Below are 16,751 nucleotides of genomic sequence, written 5' to 3'. Positions count from 1 at the left end.
GAACATCGCCCTGCCCTACTCAGACATGAGCTCGATGAGCTTTTCATCCTTGATGTCTATCGCTTGAGGATCGAGCCTCGCTCTTTTTGGTTAGTGTGCAGTTTTTCTGCTGCAGAATTTTCATCTTGAGCTGTTTTATCTCTTCTTGGAAAAGATGAAGCATTTCTTCGTAATGCTGCCGTATAATTGATGCGACTGTCACATCTTCAACAACTTTTTAAATTTGAACGCATCTAACGGCCGGAGTACCCCTGGGCGATCGGTTAGGTCGCTTTATTTGCAGCTGGAAAGAGCACTGCACAGTTCAGACCTGCTGGTTTCACTCGCTGCACTGCATAAAGCAAATACAAATATAACGAAAAAATGCACGAACGTAAGAAAAAACAGGTCATTGTATATTGCCCAAATGACGTTACTTAACCTCGTAGTTGCGAGCTACCCTTTTACAACACGAACAGGGAAGCCGATAACGAAATCTCGCCTATTTATATAATTTCAATGAATAGAAAGCGGTGCGTGATTATCCTATTCGCGCTCCGCACCAGTGGTATCAACAAGCACAAGAATGTGTATCACTGGGTTTTGCAAGTGTTTTACAAATGCGTCAAGCACAGCTAGTCGAAGAACTCCCAGGTCGCAGCTATATAGTCGCAGCTACATATATGCGATCGCCGTCTTTTGGCTTCCAGACTTCCCGTCAAATAGCCTGCCCCGACGTGCTTCGAACATTTGAGTCCTTACGAAACCGGTTAGGAAAAAATAATGACCGTGAGATGTGAAATTAGAGACAGATTGCGGGCTGTCAGCATATGTTCCGACATATAGAGAAGTTTTCATCGAGCTCGAAATGTTCTGCTTACAACTGAAACTTCATCCCAGAGTACCTTTTCGCTCGATTTATACAGCCGTACGCAACGCACAATGTATCCAACAACGTCCGGACGCCACCACGCCAGAGAAGAGCTGGAACATCTATGCGGCCGCTGCAGCATGCGTTGCGGAATGCGCGCTTTCTGCCTATAGGCCTGACTGGCTGCCCAGGCGGCGCTGCGAAAACGGTGCTAAAAAGCGCCCCCTACGATAAGTTCTTTGGTTTCGAGTAGTCAGACTGGCGGCCGCGTGCAGCACTAAGCTCAGATGCGCAATGGAGCCACCGCTGTCGGTTGTGCTGCGCTTTGGATCTCGGCCAATTTCTGGCGTGGCTGAGTTCTTGAGGCCAAGCAATCTGCGTAAACGCAAGAAGCTCGTCAACGTCAAGTATGTTTACGACGTGCAGGAGACTGAAGGAACCATTTCGGCGCGCTGCAACTCGCAAGTGCAGCGAATCTCATACGACGTTGAACTCGAGTTAAGTTTTACGAGGCATGCTCGCGCGATTAACGACAGTGCATAAACGAAAAGATTGCTGTTAAGAAAGCCGAAATGATTTGCATTACACGACGAAACGGAATCAAGAAAGGTCCAGTGACGAAGGCTAGCCGTCGGCGGCCCGAATGAGCGCATTCGCGCCGTGTGCCGTTTTCTGCCGCATTCAGTCGCAAACACACTTTTTCTCCATGCACTGTCGTAATTTTCAACATTTGCTTCTAGGGAATTCGTCAAATTCTGTCAGCGCGCGGTGGCGGTCGAGAAGCGACGGCGCGCAATGTTTACAGCCGGCCGCTGGAAGCAGCCGGCTGTAAGCTGCCGGAAAAATCGTAGGCACATACGCAGGGTGACTCATGGCATCGTTTTTCTCGTTTCCCACGAAATGCCGGCTGCATATCCTCGTGATCGCGGTCGGCAGCCACGGCGTGCCGTCTGGACTGCACACAGGGAATATATACATATATAAACGCGTGCACACGCGTACGAAAAGTAATCAGCACGTTACGTTGCAAACCACGTTTTGCTCGCGTACTCACTTCACGCGTCGGACGGCACGTATCCAGCGGTTCCGTCGCTCCACTTCGTACGGCTTTCAGGGGAACCAGTAAAACCGCACATTAGGATCCTTACCCCCATGTTCGAGGCAATTAACCACGCAACAATAACGGCGGCGACCGCGCTTCGGGACCGCGCGCTGCTCAGAGCCGTCGCCCGGACCAACGTTTATAGAACTTGCTTCAGTTGCCAAACTCCCCGCCTCCGCCGTACTCTGAAAGCGGCGCGCAACCGACTTCCGGTGCAGGTGGCGCTACTGCAGCAACAGGCTCTACGTAGCAGACGGTGAAGAGCGAGTGAAGGCTGTGGACAGCTGCGATTGTGCTCGCGAATATTGAATGGCTTATCAACAGAGTTACGAAAACGACTTTTCCGTTTAGGTAATCGTGTTAAAAGCACGATTGTCTGCAGCAATATTTGAGACCGGGTCTGCACGTGTTCTGTGTTACGCGAATGACAGCAGGCACCATGAGCACAGCCGTCGCTGCTACTCTCGTCATGTTCATTGCTACAGGCATTAGTGTTACTGGCAAAGTGCAATATTGAAATACCAGTAGAGCTGATTTCACAAACCTTTTTGCCTGACTATATACCAGAAGAGTCTAAATGTTTTCGCAGGTATTTGGAAACAAATAGGTCATGGCATAATTTCGTTGGAGGCTCGCGAGGGAATCCCTTCCTGCTGTCCCTCCTCTGACAGCCTTCGCCTTGCCCAATTACAGGTTTTATTGCAATTCGGATTACTGCTTATGTGAAGTGCCCAAGGGACGGCAAGAATACCACGAAAGGCCGCTGTACATTGTCGTTATTCATATCAATATAAAGCAATGCAGTAGCCACCGTAATTGTAGGGCACGTTTGTGGAATTTCAGTCTCGCAAGCTCGTGATACGGAAAGTTATTGATGTGTCACTCGATGAAATTTGATCGCGATAAAGTGTGACCAGGATCAAATCTTTCGGTCATGACCGACTCACTCGTGCAAATTGGGGAAAGGAGCCAGTTGCGCTCGATATGAACTACGTTCCGACCGGCCGCGATCATCTGAGATCGAAAATGACCTTAACATGTACGATTCTGTCCTCAGCTCAGACGACATAATTCGTACTTAAGTGCCGAATGTTGCGTATAATTTAATCCTTCATAAAAATACTTTTGAAACTTTCGTGCACTTACTGTCTTTTTTCAAACAATCTTATTATCTTTAAAGCAATAAACATTAAAATTGCATCGTTATGTTCCAGCTTAATTATATTTTTACTGTTTTGAAACGACAACCTTTCATCTAATTTTGCTACTTTTTTTCCTTGTCATAGTATGCTTAACGTAAAGCACGTTCTTCGTTATGACCTAGAATTTTTAACCTTTCCCTTCAGTGAAGTCGCCGAGATAACAGTGGTTAATACTGGCGTAGCCCGGGGGGGGGGGGGGTCGGACCCCCGAAATTTTTCTGTTTTACTTGCGTATATATACACGCGCAACCATACATAAAGTATGATTGAACCCCTCCTCCCGAAAAAAATATTTTTTGGCTATGCTCCTGGTGGTTAAAGCTGTTCGGCTGCTGACCCGAACGACGTAGGTTCGATTATGGTCGCGGTCTTCGCACTTCAATACAGGCGAAATGCTAGGTGCCCATGTACTGTGCTATACCGATGCCCGTTAAGCAACCCCATGTTGTCGAATTAAATTATCCGGAGCCCTCCACTACGGCGTCTCTCATATAACCTGAATAGATTTGGGACGTTAAACCCCATAAACCAATGAATAAACATTTCCCGCAATTATTACATGTATCTTGACTATAATCAGCGGCGCAGCCAGGGGTGCGTTCGGTATTTCTATGCCCACCCTCCTTCCGGAAATTAAACTTCTCGCCAAGCCCCTGCTGTCAATAAATCAGCTTTCCCGAACTCGGTGCTTCGGAATTAGCTGAATACTATTATAAAAAAATCAGTTAATGAAAGTGATAAGGGATACATTTATAGAGTACAACAGGTCATGTCAAAAATACGCCTAAATCGTGTGTTTAATTGAAATGTTTGCGGGTTACTTCAGTATTTACAATTACACACCAACCTCTGAAGATTTTCAGGAAAATTGAGGCATTTCGATCCTGGCTTTCATGAATTCCTCATTAATGATTCTTTAGAAAACCAGCGAAAAAAGACGCACACACGAAGGAAGGAATCACAACACCACGCTAGACTTACAACTGACATATACGTGAAAACCACAATGGCCTGAAACAACCAAAACAGCCAACACATGCACCATGCTCTCAGCAAAGTACAAAGAAAAAAAGACAAAACACCATATTTGCCCTAACCTAATGTTTGCATCTGTTGTCGCGGGTTTTCTGAAGTTTAGTATAAAGAACTGACCCAGCAAGCATCACTTCTACAGCACATTCGTTCATTAATTTGTGTTTTGTCTGGCAGCCTTTTATCCCGCCTGATCATGCTGAGCCCAACATTTCCGCGGTCATTTGTTTGTCCTATTGCCGCTGCACAGCCCGGCACAAAACATGTCTGTATTGAGGACGCGTAACACGCGTAACATCTTTTGCTGCGTATTACAAAATCCGGAATCTCTGTTCGTCAATGCAACGCAGTGACGCATCTGATCCGGCGCGCCGATACGGTAGCAGCCATAGCAGCGGCCGCACCGGCGCACCTCGCTGAAGCCTGACGCGACTACAGCGCCACTCGCCGCCTCCGCTCGCGGCGGAGCCGCGCAACAGAGCCGAGTTTTCAAACTGAAGTAGTTCTAGAAACGTTGGCCCGGACCACCTGCTTTCGGCACGGTTTGTTGAAGCTGGGATCGCTCGTCAAACATGTCAGACTGCAGGCATAGCGGACAAGTTCCTGCATACGTTTTAAGCACTTTTTGAGCCTGAAAACTAGGCGCAAAATTAAGTAAAACGCTCAAAGCAACTGAGAACTGCGTAACTCGCCGGTCGGCGTCCATTTTTGACTACCCAAGCAACTTCGGCGCACGCCACCAGGCTCCGCCACAGTACTCAAAACTACAGTGCGTCAGCCCTATGGCAAGATGGCGGCACGCGGCTTCAGCTGAGGGGCGCCTCCTCCACTCCAGCAAATTTTATTTTAACCTCCTTGGGTGTGCTATAGTGCCTAGAATATACTGGCTAGTGTGCTGAGCGCGCGCTTTGGCGTGGCCGCCGCGGTGATGCCTTCCCACAGTCACCGCATGGTGGCGCTGCGACTCGCTAAGGTCCATCACGCGTCGGCGGCTCCTGCGCTTGCAGCTGCGTAGCACGGCGCTTTCTGCTGCGAATACAGTGTTCTGCGTTCCTTTTAACACACTCGTCAAAACGCTCGATCGGAAGGAGGATATCTTAGCACCAGAATATTGCCAGCAGAGAATCCTCAACTGGTTAGGCACTACAAAACGACGAAGCGTTTCGCACGTACCTCACGTCGTCTGCTAGTTTTCGCGACTCCTTGCTTCACCACCAAAGCGAAGTAGAAAAGTCACGATTAATATGCTGCGACACACCCAACTTACCAGTTGAAAACAGTAAGCTAAGGTTGACACGTTAGACGCAAGAAATCGCGTCGTAAGGATGGCTCACGGCAATTTCGATCGCGATCAAGTCCGACTCGGATTCTTCGCTGCTACACGTGATCATTCGCTGGCGATTTTACTCGCAGCAGGGTAATTTGAAGGGCCGGTTGGTACATCTTATTCCGTTGATAACAGCGCGAAAACGGGACGAAGGCTAAGAAAAGCGCTTGTGTTTGTTCCTTAGCTTTCGTCCCGTTTTCGCTCTGTTTTTAACGCAGCGATTTGACTCGAAGTCAATCCAGTCAACTGCAATTCGCACCTCTCAGTCGTGGTGATATTTTATTATATTAGCGGCGCATAACACCCAGTATGATGCACCATCATGGACTTGCAGAGTGTATCATGCGTCGAGGTAGTCGGATTGGTGGCCACGATAATTCTCGCGAGAAGATATTTGACCCGGAACGGGTCGACAGTAATCGCAAATTCCCGTGTAACGCTGGTATTACCCAAATACACTAATATTTCTTGCAGACATTATGACACTAGCTTTTGCACTTTGTTCGCTTTTACAAACAGGATCAATTTTGCTCACCCAGTGCTGCTGGTATATCAGCATAGGCCCCATACTTTCGGATCGGTTGTTTCGATGCTTCTGCAGTTAGGCTGTGCCTACGGCATTGTTGTACTATATGGGCAAGTCTGTAGTTAACAGAGCATCGTTTATACGCAAATGTAAGGTGGGGTGGGGTCACTTTCACTGTTCTGCGTTTTCCAGCATGGCATCCGTATTTTCTAGACCACATGCGATGAACATAAGCCACTCTGAATAGGATTAACTACTCGTGCATTTTATTTGAAAGGCACTGCTCACTTCACAAAAAAAAAAAACAAAAAAAAAAAACATCACGAATGTGTCTAGTCTGGAGTTTGAATTTCATTTTAACAGAAGGAAAGGTAAGTGCAAGGAAACTGAACAGGGGTTATTAGTCAAGATCGACATCTCAATTAGATAATTTAATTAGTCTAGCATTGTGACTGGCTGCCCGAAAAAATCAAGTGCAAGGCGCCTTTGCGAATATGGCCTCTTTTTTTTAACCGCTATGAACTTTTTTAAGTGGGGTGAGACTTCCTTTGGTAAAAAAAAAAAGAAATTAAATTTCGGGCTTTCAAAATTACCTGATACAACATTTCTTTGTCTTTCAGAAAATATGTCACATTTGGGCACTCGCTGTTTCAAAAAGAATTTTAGGTCCTTTTTCTTTGACACACTGACAAGTAATGCGCGCGCTCGTGCCCTACGTTATTTCTGCGTTTTTCTCAAAAGAACATTTTTTTGTAAATTCTGTACCTTTTTCTCGAGAACTAGTGGGCTTAGAAAACAAATTTCCACGTGTTAACTAATGACATTCACATAACTGGCACTAGAACCAATAGCCTATGCGCATTTGCATTTTTTCAGTACAGAAAAACAGTCATAAGTGGCAATTTTGATAAACCACCAAACGTAAAAAAAACATAACAAATCTAGTTTTTGTAGTACGCTCACAATTTTAGTTCCACTTCTGTAAAGCGTTGGTAGCTACCTTTATGCAAAATTCCAATGCTCTGCAGATGGCAGATCTTATATAAAAAGTACATTAGTACAAAACAAACAAATAAAAAATACCAGACAATTTCAAGCTATCTTTGAGCTTTAATGCAACCTGCGTCTACCTTAAAATACCTCGCAAATTTTAGTAATAGCTTTCATTACCACTGCTGTACAGCCAAACTTGGAAACTCCCTTTAAAAGTTTCACCCCACCTTAATAACTGAGAATATAATCCAAGCTTCACTATTAAAAAATCTCACTGTTCCACAACTTAACCATCAACTTATCAAACATAAGTGATGTTCAAAACACACAACACACACACATAAATATAAACAAACGATCAATAGAAGAGACGCAATACAAATAGCCAGTTCTTAAATCACGCATAATACCAGTTCTTAAATCAGCAAAACACACTGAAAAATGTTTAACGGGCAGGCAAATACTCACACAACTGCTTAATACAAAAATATTAGTGAAAAACCTAATCTGTACTTCAACAGAAAATGCGATGGCCACTCCAACACAGCGGCACGAAGCATGTTTTTTGCCTGCCCTGATGCTTCTCCCGTTGCATCATACTCTTTGCATTTCTGATTTACACGTGCGTATACAACGAACAGCGCAAACACGATAAAAACAGCGCAGATGTCACCAAGACAAATTCGGACACGAGGCACGAAGCATAGAGCTGCGGAGGCAGCGGAGACACGCCGGCCAAACCGGCGCGCGGGCTACACCTTTGCGACAAGCGTCGCCGCCTGCCGGCGAAAGTTGGAAGGCATCACCGGCCCTGCCACCTCCTCCCATAGGAAACCCCCTCCGCTCAGCACACTAGCCAGTATATTCTAGGCACTATAGGTGTGCTGAGCTAGCGAGCGTCTAGAAAGCGTACAAAATCCTTTTGTGTTCGACAGCTAGGTACCTAGGGAGAGAATCTCTAGGGATTTTCGATGGTGGCGCCGTCACATCTTGGCGGAGCTTTCTGGAACGCCTCGCCCGACCGGTGTCGGTGTCGGCTGTGCGCGTTCGTCACTTGTCTGACTTGTCTTTGCGCCGACGACGATGACCGCGAGTCATGCAGCACATGCAGCTTTCGTCTTGACAACCATTTGACAACGTAGTCCGTGAACGGGTGTCCCGTAGCGACTTCGTCGTGACTGCCTCAGAGAACGTCTAGTACTGCCTTTGCTTGATTGACGGACGTCGAGGGCGAAACAGAGCGAAGGTGCTGCAATGCGCTGCCTTGCCACAAGTAAGTAGCGATCTCTGTTATTTCGAGTTCTGCTTCGCTAGTCTGAAATGTCAGCGTACCTGTTACATTTACATATCAGAGAGCGGGATCATATAGCTATGTTGCCGTTCTTACGTTGTGGATACGGAGCGTGATAAACATTTCGAACTGCGGCACAAGAGGCTCATCCACGATCGCTGCGCGAGCAGAAAAAAGTTTTCTGCGAAAGAACCGATCGTGTGTTTTCATGCACTACAGCCGCTACAGTTCGACATGGTTAACTTGCACGAACTCTTCCAATGTTCGGCTTTGCGTAATTGATAACTGCTACTATTATTATCTCATCAACTAATAGGAGCAGTTTCTTCGCGCATAAAAGAAGTCTGATTGTCATGTGAAAGAACACATGGCTCTCACTTTGTGGCAATTTCGCAAGTGTTCAGGTTTGAATGTCGAATTTGCTTACATTATGAAGCGTCATCACGCTCCATGTTTCCAAGGGATTGCAGCTGCTTGCAAGAGGAACATGCGCTCTTCGTTCGCTAGTTTGATACAAGTGCCACAGTTCACCAGACAGCACTTCAACGTGTTTAGTGCTCTCGCATCTGGTGTGTTTGTAAAAAGCCTTCTACTAATTGTAAGCTGAATTGTAAGCGTACTGACGGAAAATATAAACTGAAAGACGAGAAGCGTTCACTCTTCTTTTGTACAGCGTATCTCATGTGCCTGCTTAGCTGCCCTTCAGTAAGATTATGCACCATGTAGTGGTTATAAGGATTGTGAGAGTGATACATTTAAAGTAGTTGCAATAAAAAACAAATGTAAATGAAAAAGGTATGACTATATACAGCATGATATATGCATCTTTATTTAGGGAGTGTCTAGCGTTACGTCTAGACGTAACGGTACGAGCCGTTGCAGTTACGTCTGGACGTAAGAATAACGAGTCTTAAAAGTTACGTCCAGCGTGGCAATACAAATACAGCCCGTTATACCTACCGAACCGATTGGCCTCAGTGGCGCAGCGGCTAGCGTGTCGTGCTCGGAACTGCGAGGACGTTGGTTCGAACCCTGCTGCTGCTGCAATTTTTTTTTTCTTTTTTTTCTTTTTTTTTTTGTCTCAGGTGTTGCTGAGGTCTGTTGCCAGAGAAGCGCGACGCGGCTCTTGGGTTACGTACGCCTCCGCCTGCCCCGAAGGGGCAGGCTGCGCGGGCTAAACAGCGCGTGGCCGCGACAGCGGCCAGTAGCGCGTGACCGTGACCCTGCCAACCGGCCATTGAGCGTTAGCGAAATGGCCGCACTCGCGAAGCGAGGGCGAAGCCACGATTAGGTTGCCGCGCCCGAAGGGCGCAGAGGGCCTTCACTGAGCAACAGGAAAATAATGTACTCACGTTTGTGGAAAGCCAGATGACTAGAGTCCCTAGATTTTCCCTGCTCTTCAACAGGGAAAAATCTAGGGACTTTAGTCTGGACGTAACGATAGCGGTGACTACAGTTACGTCTGGACGTAACCCTAGCAACAGCCATTTATTTAAGGCATGAACAGCAAGAATGAGGTTAGCTCAAGCAACCAACTTTGCAAAAGGCCAATGGGTGCACAGTCCAGCAGTCTTACGCTTCCTGGAAGACCCTTGTGTAACATTGCTTGTCACTCTCACCAGTCAAACTTGCTTATTGAGTGAAAATGTCGTAGGCTAGACTGCTCTTCTGTCTGCTATATGCTACAATATCTGCTATATGCTACAATAACATGGCAAACATGCTTTCTGTGTCCCCCGAATATAGGATTACAGCAACATGCAAGGGTGCAGCTGCCACTCTGGTGCAGTAGCGGTACTGTCCATAATGCACCATCCTTTCATAATAGTCCGAAGGTACTAGCCTACACATGGTGTTATCGACACTTGGCTCAAAGCACAACCAAGGTCTATTGAGAATGTAATTAAGTTGTACCTTCACCATCCACACTTGATGTTGAAAAATTTCTTCTGCCTACCTACAGTAAAAGCCCGAGCAAGCGCCCCCTCCTTTTTTCTGGATATTTGAAATATCTGCAAATGGGACCGAGCAAGTGCCCCCGTCTGCCTCCCGCCCTTTTACACTGCTTCATTCAGTGTTTTTATTCGCTTGACAAGGGCTAATAACGACAAGCGAATGCATGCCTATTCAAAAACGCATTTCATTGGAAGCACGTGCGGCTCTTCCACCTCCATATTGAATTTTGATCCGTGACCGAGCAAGGGCCTCCCTCCAAATCTTGTCCGATTATCTTTCACCGTGGGAGTGGTGCTTGCTCCGGATTTTACGGTATTCAGTTAAAACTCGATCTAACGAAGTGATGAGGATACTTGAATGATTTCATTAAATCAGGAAGTTCGTAAAATCGAGAAGGGGATTTTTTGGCTCTTTGAAATCTAAAATTGTAACATATAACAACAAGTTACCAGGCCATTGCTCTCGCGATTAATCTGATTGCTGCCCAGGTGAAAAGTCCGTGAGGCCGGCCTGAGGGTGGCTCTGACATGAGGCTCCCTTGTCGCCTTTGTCCAGGTGATGCAAGCCAGAAAGACCATTACGTGAGGCAGTGATGGGCGAACATATACGTGGAGAACGAACGAAGTGATTGTGCGAGCAGGCCAAGGCAGAAAGTTGCAAGGAGACTATTAGTGCCACGAAACCAGCCACCGCCGCCTGTAGCATCATCCGGTACGTAAGAACGCTACTGACGGCTGAGTCCATTGCTCCATGCATGGGCACAGTGGAGCGTCCAGCCTCATCAAACTAATGCTATAGGGCTAAAGCGTTAGAGTGCACGCTCGAAGAAAAACCCATCTCTGCAAAATAAATGGAAATCACCACTTTTTAAGCAGTTATTTCCAAGAAAACATTGTTAAATCGGGTTTTGTGGCCGAGCTAATTCATTAATTTCAGCCCTATGGGTATTTGCTGGGAAATCACAAAATACTTTGTGAGATCAGGAACTCCATAAAATTGTGTTTTGTTCGGTCGAGTTTTAACTGAATTTCATTTCCTTAGGAAGCTACACATTACTTATATGTATGTCTCTAGTCACAGAACTATATTTAAGTTGTCCCATGGGTGTGTGATGAATTTAAATGTCACGAACCATTTCTTGGCAATCAGGAAAGTTACCTGAAATATTGTAGGGTGAGCGAATCATTGTAAACATGCAGGAACTTTCTTTTCTGTCCAATACTTCGTCATTGAGGGACCATTGCAGCTATGTGCTGTCATGCTGCAGCTGCAGTGCGTTAGCAGTGTTCAGACAGGCACGTTGAATCCTGTTCCATGGGTCAGTGACCCTGGGATAAACTGTTATGAGTGACTGTATGGTACTGATGATTGCCTTTAATTTTCCATTTCATAAAAGTCAGCTGGAATGATATAGGGTGGGTGAATCATTGCGGAAATGCAGGAATTTCCTCTTCTGTCCAATACTTTATGATTGAGAGATCATTGCAGTCGCAATGCGATGGCAGTGTTTGGAAGCTGCTTTGAATCCTTGTCCAGTCTTCCCGTTAAGGTCTTTGTAAAAATGTTCAACTCTCTGGCATTTGGAAAAGCCCTCAGCTAATTGTGCCTTCAGTAAAAAAAAAATTAAGGAAAAATTGAACCAAAGCAGACAGGTATAATTGGTCTAGAAAGTGTTCATTTGTACCACTGGCATAGCCAGAGGCATAGCCCCTTTGGTGTTGCACAGCTTTTCGTGCTTTCCTTCCGTCTCACTTTCTCAGGAGACACAGACAAATATGATCGTCACGACCCATAAATGTCTCTTCGATCACGGCCAGTACCCATAAGAGCCTTGGAGATTTCTCGTTCATGATAAGTACGACGTCTCCTACTTTTACTACAAGCAGTGCCATTGATGTGGTGAGCTGATTGTAGCTGTAAAATATATTCCTTGTGCCATCTCTTCCAGAAGGCATCAAGGCATGCTTTTCTTTGCCTCCAACGTCTTTGTAGTTCATCTTTGGTCAAACTCGGCTTCGTCTCCGTGATCTCGTCGTCAGGAATGGAGACTGACCTTTGACCAATCAGACAATGAGCCGGTGTAAGCCGTGGCTCCTCCAGCTGACTTGGTATTACTGTCAACAGACAAGAGTGTACTATTGATTAAACTTCTGTCAACACGGTCTCTAATTCAACATAGTTCAGCAAGGCTGTCTTCCAGGCCTGTTGTAGTGCTGTCTTTACTGTACGTATCAGCCGTTCCCAGAAACCGCCCCACCATGGGGCGCAACCCGCTATAAACTTCCATTTAATTCCATTCTGCCTGAAGTACTGAAGTATGCGTTCATCACGGACTGACTCACACATACTTTTTAGTTCCTTTGAAGCTCTGTGAATGGAGACAGAAAGCCATATGGGTCGTACATCTCAGCTTCTGCCTTTAAAACATTCCTATTCGTTGTCTTCATGGATGCTACGAGCTGCATAATATTGGAGGTGTCAAGCCTTTACACGTCATCTTCAGGGTACTAAAGAACTCCCAGTAATTTCTTGTTCTTAGGAACTGTTAAACGAATATCTTATTAATGCCTTCTCTTTCTTCACTGAGATGTTGAAGACTTGTGGAATTTGTCGTCCATTTACGCAGATGCATTTCTGCTTCATTGATAACATTAGGTGCATTATTGCAGACCAGCAAAGCTGCTTCCGCTGTGTCTGCTTCGGCCACAATGTCGTCGACATAAAACTGGTGTTTTAAACCGCTGGTAATCTCTTCGTGTTCTCCCGTGGTATTCTCAAAGTGATGATGAAGAGTGGCACTAAGAAGAAACGGGCTTGATGCGGCTCCAAATGGCACACGATTCATCCTCCATACGTGCGCGGGTACTTTTTCTGCAAAACCATTTTCTTAATATTCTCGTATCGCTTTGTCATACATGTCAACAACTCTTGGTCTTTGAGAAGCCCCCATCGGCAATGGAGTCATGATACGGGCGGTCCTGGCAGTTACACCACATGAGAATTCGTGCCAAATTCCTGCATTACTTGCCCTGCACTGAAAAAGGATGCATATCTGCCATGTGAAAGGGCATGAGTTATTTGGCACTTCGAAAGGGTGGTAATTCTGGTTAGTTGGTTGTCCTGTATCATAAAAAACAGTGCACAGCCCCGCCACGGTGGTCTAGTGGTTATGGCGCTCGACTGCTGACCCGAAGGTCGCGGGATCGAATCCCGGCCGCGGCGGCTGCATTTTCGATGGAGGCGAAAATGTTTGAGGCCCGTGTGCTTAGATTTAGGTGCACGTTAAAGAACCCCAGGTGGTCGAAATTTCCGGAGTCCTCCACTACGGCGTCTCTCATAATCATATCGTGGTTTTGGGACGTTAAACCCCAGATATTATTAAAAAACAGTGCACAAACGGACAAACGAGTTGTCTCTTTGTGTTCATCCATTGTTTTTGCACTGTTTTTTACGAGTTATTTGGTACAATGTGGATGCACTGACAATGCATTTCTTCTTCGGGCATTATTATTTTGACATGCCTCTCACAGTTGCAATAGAGGCCCACCCAAGTGCAAAGTAGGGGTGAGTGAAAAGTCTTTATTGTGTATGGGCCTCTGGTTGAACTTTGGCTTGTACAGTGCCCTAGCTCTCTTTATTGACATACAGTCAGCGTAACAGCACCAATAAACTTTACCACTTTGTCTTTTTGCAGACTGCGGGAACACCATTATCTAGATTGGTACGAAAAGTATATTTATGTAGTCCTCTAAGAATATCATCTGAAACCTGCTTGTGGTTACATCAGAGTGTGTACAGGTGCTTGAAGCCCTTGAAAACAGTTGAAATTGAAAAGCACATTTTCACGGCCCTTCAAATTCCTGGAATTGTTTTCTTTCTCGGAACATGCTTCAATTTCTTTGCATATGGTGTCTAATATTGACTATCAGCTGCTATGTATAGGTAAACGTTCATCAGGCCAACTCCGAGGGCACGTGCCGTACTCCTGTTATGGCTCCCGCCCTGTTTTTAGCCTGCCTTCACCACCGTTCGTCTTCTACCATTCATTTAATTTCCTCACCTGGTCTACTTCCTCTCAACTTTCTTCCTGGTGACTTGACTTCACCTCCAGCACTTGTGCTATTTTTTTTCTCCTCTATATCTAACTCTGTATCTAACTCTATATCTAAATCTTCTAGCTCAAACAATGTCCACTGTCCTTATGCAGCCAAAGCTTTAATAAAGTGCTGTGTGTGAGCCAGACACCAATTTTGTATTCTTAATCTGTAAAGCTAACGATATTCATTTGGAAACATTGTTATTGCAAAAAGCTTCTACTTGGGATGCTGCTTTATATCCTTGAGAAACTTTCAGTAGTGATTTTAAAGTCCCTTGGAATTGGGCTATCGAAACCTGTACAAACCTTGCTACCTTCTCAGCCTAGAGTTAAAGGGACACTAAAGAGCAACACGATTTTTCTCATATTAGTAAACTACTCTTTCGCAATACCAAAAACACCACGCTTGCTGTGAGAAAACACGCAAAAAACAAAATGTGGGTGGTGACGCCACCTTGAAGTTTCATTTTACCGATTAGGATCTACGTAGTCCCTAGTAGGCGCCGTCATTTGCCATGACGGCGCCTAGTGGGGACTACGTAGATCCTAATCGGTAAAAGTGAAGTACATTGTCCTCTGAGGGTGCCATAGACTTAACATACCAAGTTTGGGGTAATTTTGTTGAGCCAATGGTGCCAAAATACGATAAATACACTTTAAAAACCGTGACATCACGTGGGGAGATTTTGGCATGAAATTTAAAAAATGAAACTTTGAACTTGATTTTCTCCTCTATTAATAAACCTATGATGGCGAAATTAATGACATTAGAGTTCTCAGAGCGCAATTCATCGATCTAAACCGATTCATTGTTTTTCTTTAGTGTCCCTTTAAACTAATGAACAGTTTTTGTGATTCACATTTATGAGAATGAATGCAATAGGGTTTTCAGCTGTACTATAGTGTGCAAAATACAACCTTTATTTGTGCAGGTGCCCGTGCTGCAAGTTCAGTCGTAACGCCTGTGGAGGGGGATCCGACCCCATGGAGAAAGTAGGGGCTGACGAGCTGCGTTTAAGTATGCTTTGCTGGTGCTTTTAGCTATTTCAAAAGACACAAGAAGTGGCCCGACATCACTTGGCCATAGGCTGCTCTTCCTCATCTCAATGAGCATAGCTCTTGGAACACTGGCTCCGCCAAAAAACTAGCCATAAAGTTCAAGGTAAAGTTTTTAAACCATGTACTTTTTGCCATCTCATGTGAGCTGCCATACACACATAGATGAATCTTTGTTGTTGCTTGGAGGTAGACTTCATGCTTCTCTCCCAGCAGCCCAGCTCTCTTCTCTTTCTATTATGTATTACTTTTCTTTGATTTATGCTTTAATGACCAAAGTATGCATGCTCACTCCCTGCGTGTGAAGGAGAAATGCACCGGTGTTTAAATAAACACCATAAAAGGATGCGAAAAGTTAAAGGACCCCTTGTGACTTTTTTACTGTAATTTGTAGCCTTGTGTCTGGAAATGCCGAAATTGAGTGAGTCATAAATGCTCTGACATATCGTATAATTAATGCTAGTGTGTCTAATTCTGGCCACTTTTAGCTTCATTTTGAAACACCCGCCTGAGATTGTAAGAAACTACTTCCCCACAGCGGGGAGCACCTAGGACATTGTGCGCTAAAGGTTTGGTGACATTGACAGCGCAGTTTTCAAATCGGGGGCCCCGCGTGCGATAAAGAATGAAACGATGTGGGTGCTTCGGTATGAGCTAAGCCGGTTAAGTGCATGTCCCCTCAGGAAAATGAAAAGCATTCCTGGCTTAAGCAGCCAAAACCACCCTGAGAGCAGCCCGACAACTGAGCGAGAGGGACGAGAAACAATAGCCCTCGTCAGGTGCCAGTGGTGGTATTGTGTGCATCCTGTCCATCTTTTGTGACGTCAACAATACTGGCTTTTCTTGTGGAACGTCACACGGGGCCTTCATCTATGTCATATTAGTGGAGGTGTCACAAGGTGCTGCCAACTCAGATGAGCGCTCACGCTTACTTTAAAACCAAATTAAGATATCTTAAAGGTAACGTTTGCCACTATTAATTGGCCAGAAGTGCCCACGTGTGCAGGACAATCAAACAACACAAACATCTCGAGGTCTTGATTTTGCTGTCAGGGGCCCTTTAAACGGAACTAAAAGTATGCAGAGGGGACAAGAGCCGTACGGGTCCACCCTATGTGTTTTTAAGGGGAGACACGGGTCTTCTAGAACAAAAAATCGCCAAAAAATCGACTTTTTGAAATATTTTTTTCGCAATCTAGACGTCCTAAAGAATCTATTGCTGCGATATTAACGCGTTCCGCCGAGTATTTATTTTGTTATTGCGCTCTAAAGAGAGCTTCATGATCGCTTTCGCTCGAAAACGCCCCCCGAAAACAGGCA

General features: G+C 45.4%; 1 long non-coding RNA gene across 1 annotated transcript; it reads left to right on the top strand.

Annotated features, from left to right (window-relative positions):
* Positions 1-7,958: 7,958 nt before the first annotated feature.
* On the top strand, positions 7,959-16,547 carry LOC125757565 (uncharacterized). The gene is made up of 3 exons (XR_007415313.1): positions 7,959-8,305; positions 10,835-10,990; positions 15,308-16,547. It is a non-coding gene; the product is annotated as an uncharacterized LOC125757565 (long non-coding RNA).
* The last annotated feature ends 204 nt before the right edge of the window (positions 16,548-16,751 follow it).

The sequence above is a fragment of the Rhipicephalus sanguineus genome, chromosome 3 (assembly GCF_013339695.2).
Source record: "Rhipicephalus sanguineus isolate Rsan-2018 chromosome 3, BIME_Rsan_1.4, whole genome shotgun sequence".
NCBI lineage: Eukaryota > Metazoa > Arthropoda > Arachnida > Ixodida > Ixodidae > Rhipicephalus > Rhipicephalus sanguineus.
The sequence above is the reverse complement of the archived record's forward strand: the minus strand, read 5'-3'. Positions and strand labels throughout refer to the sequence as shown.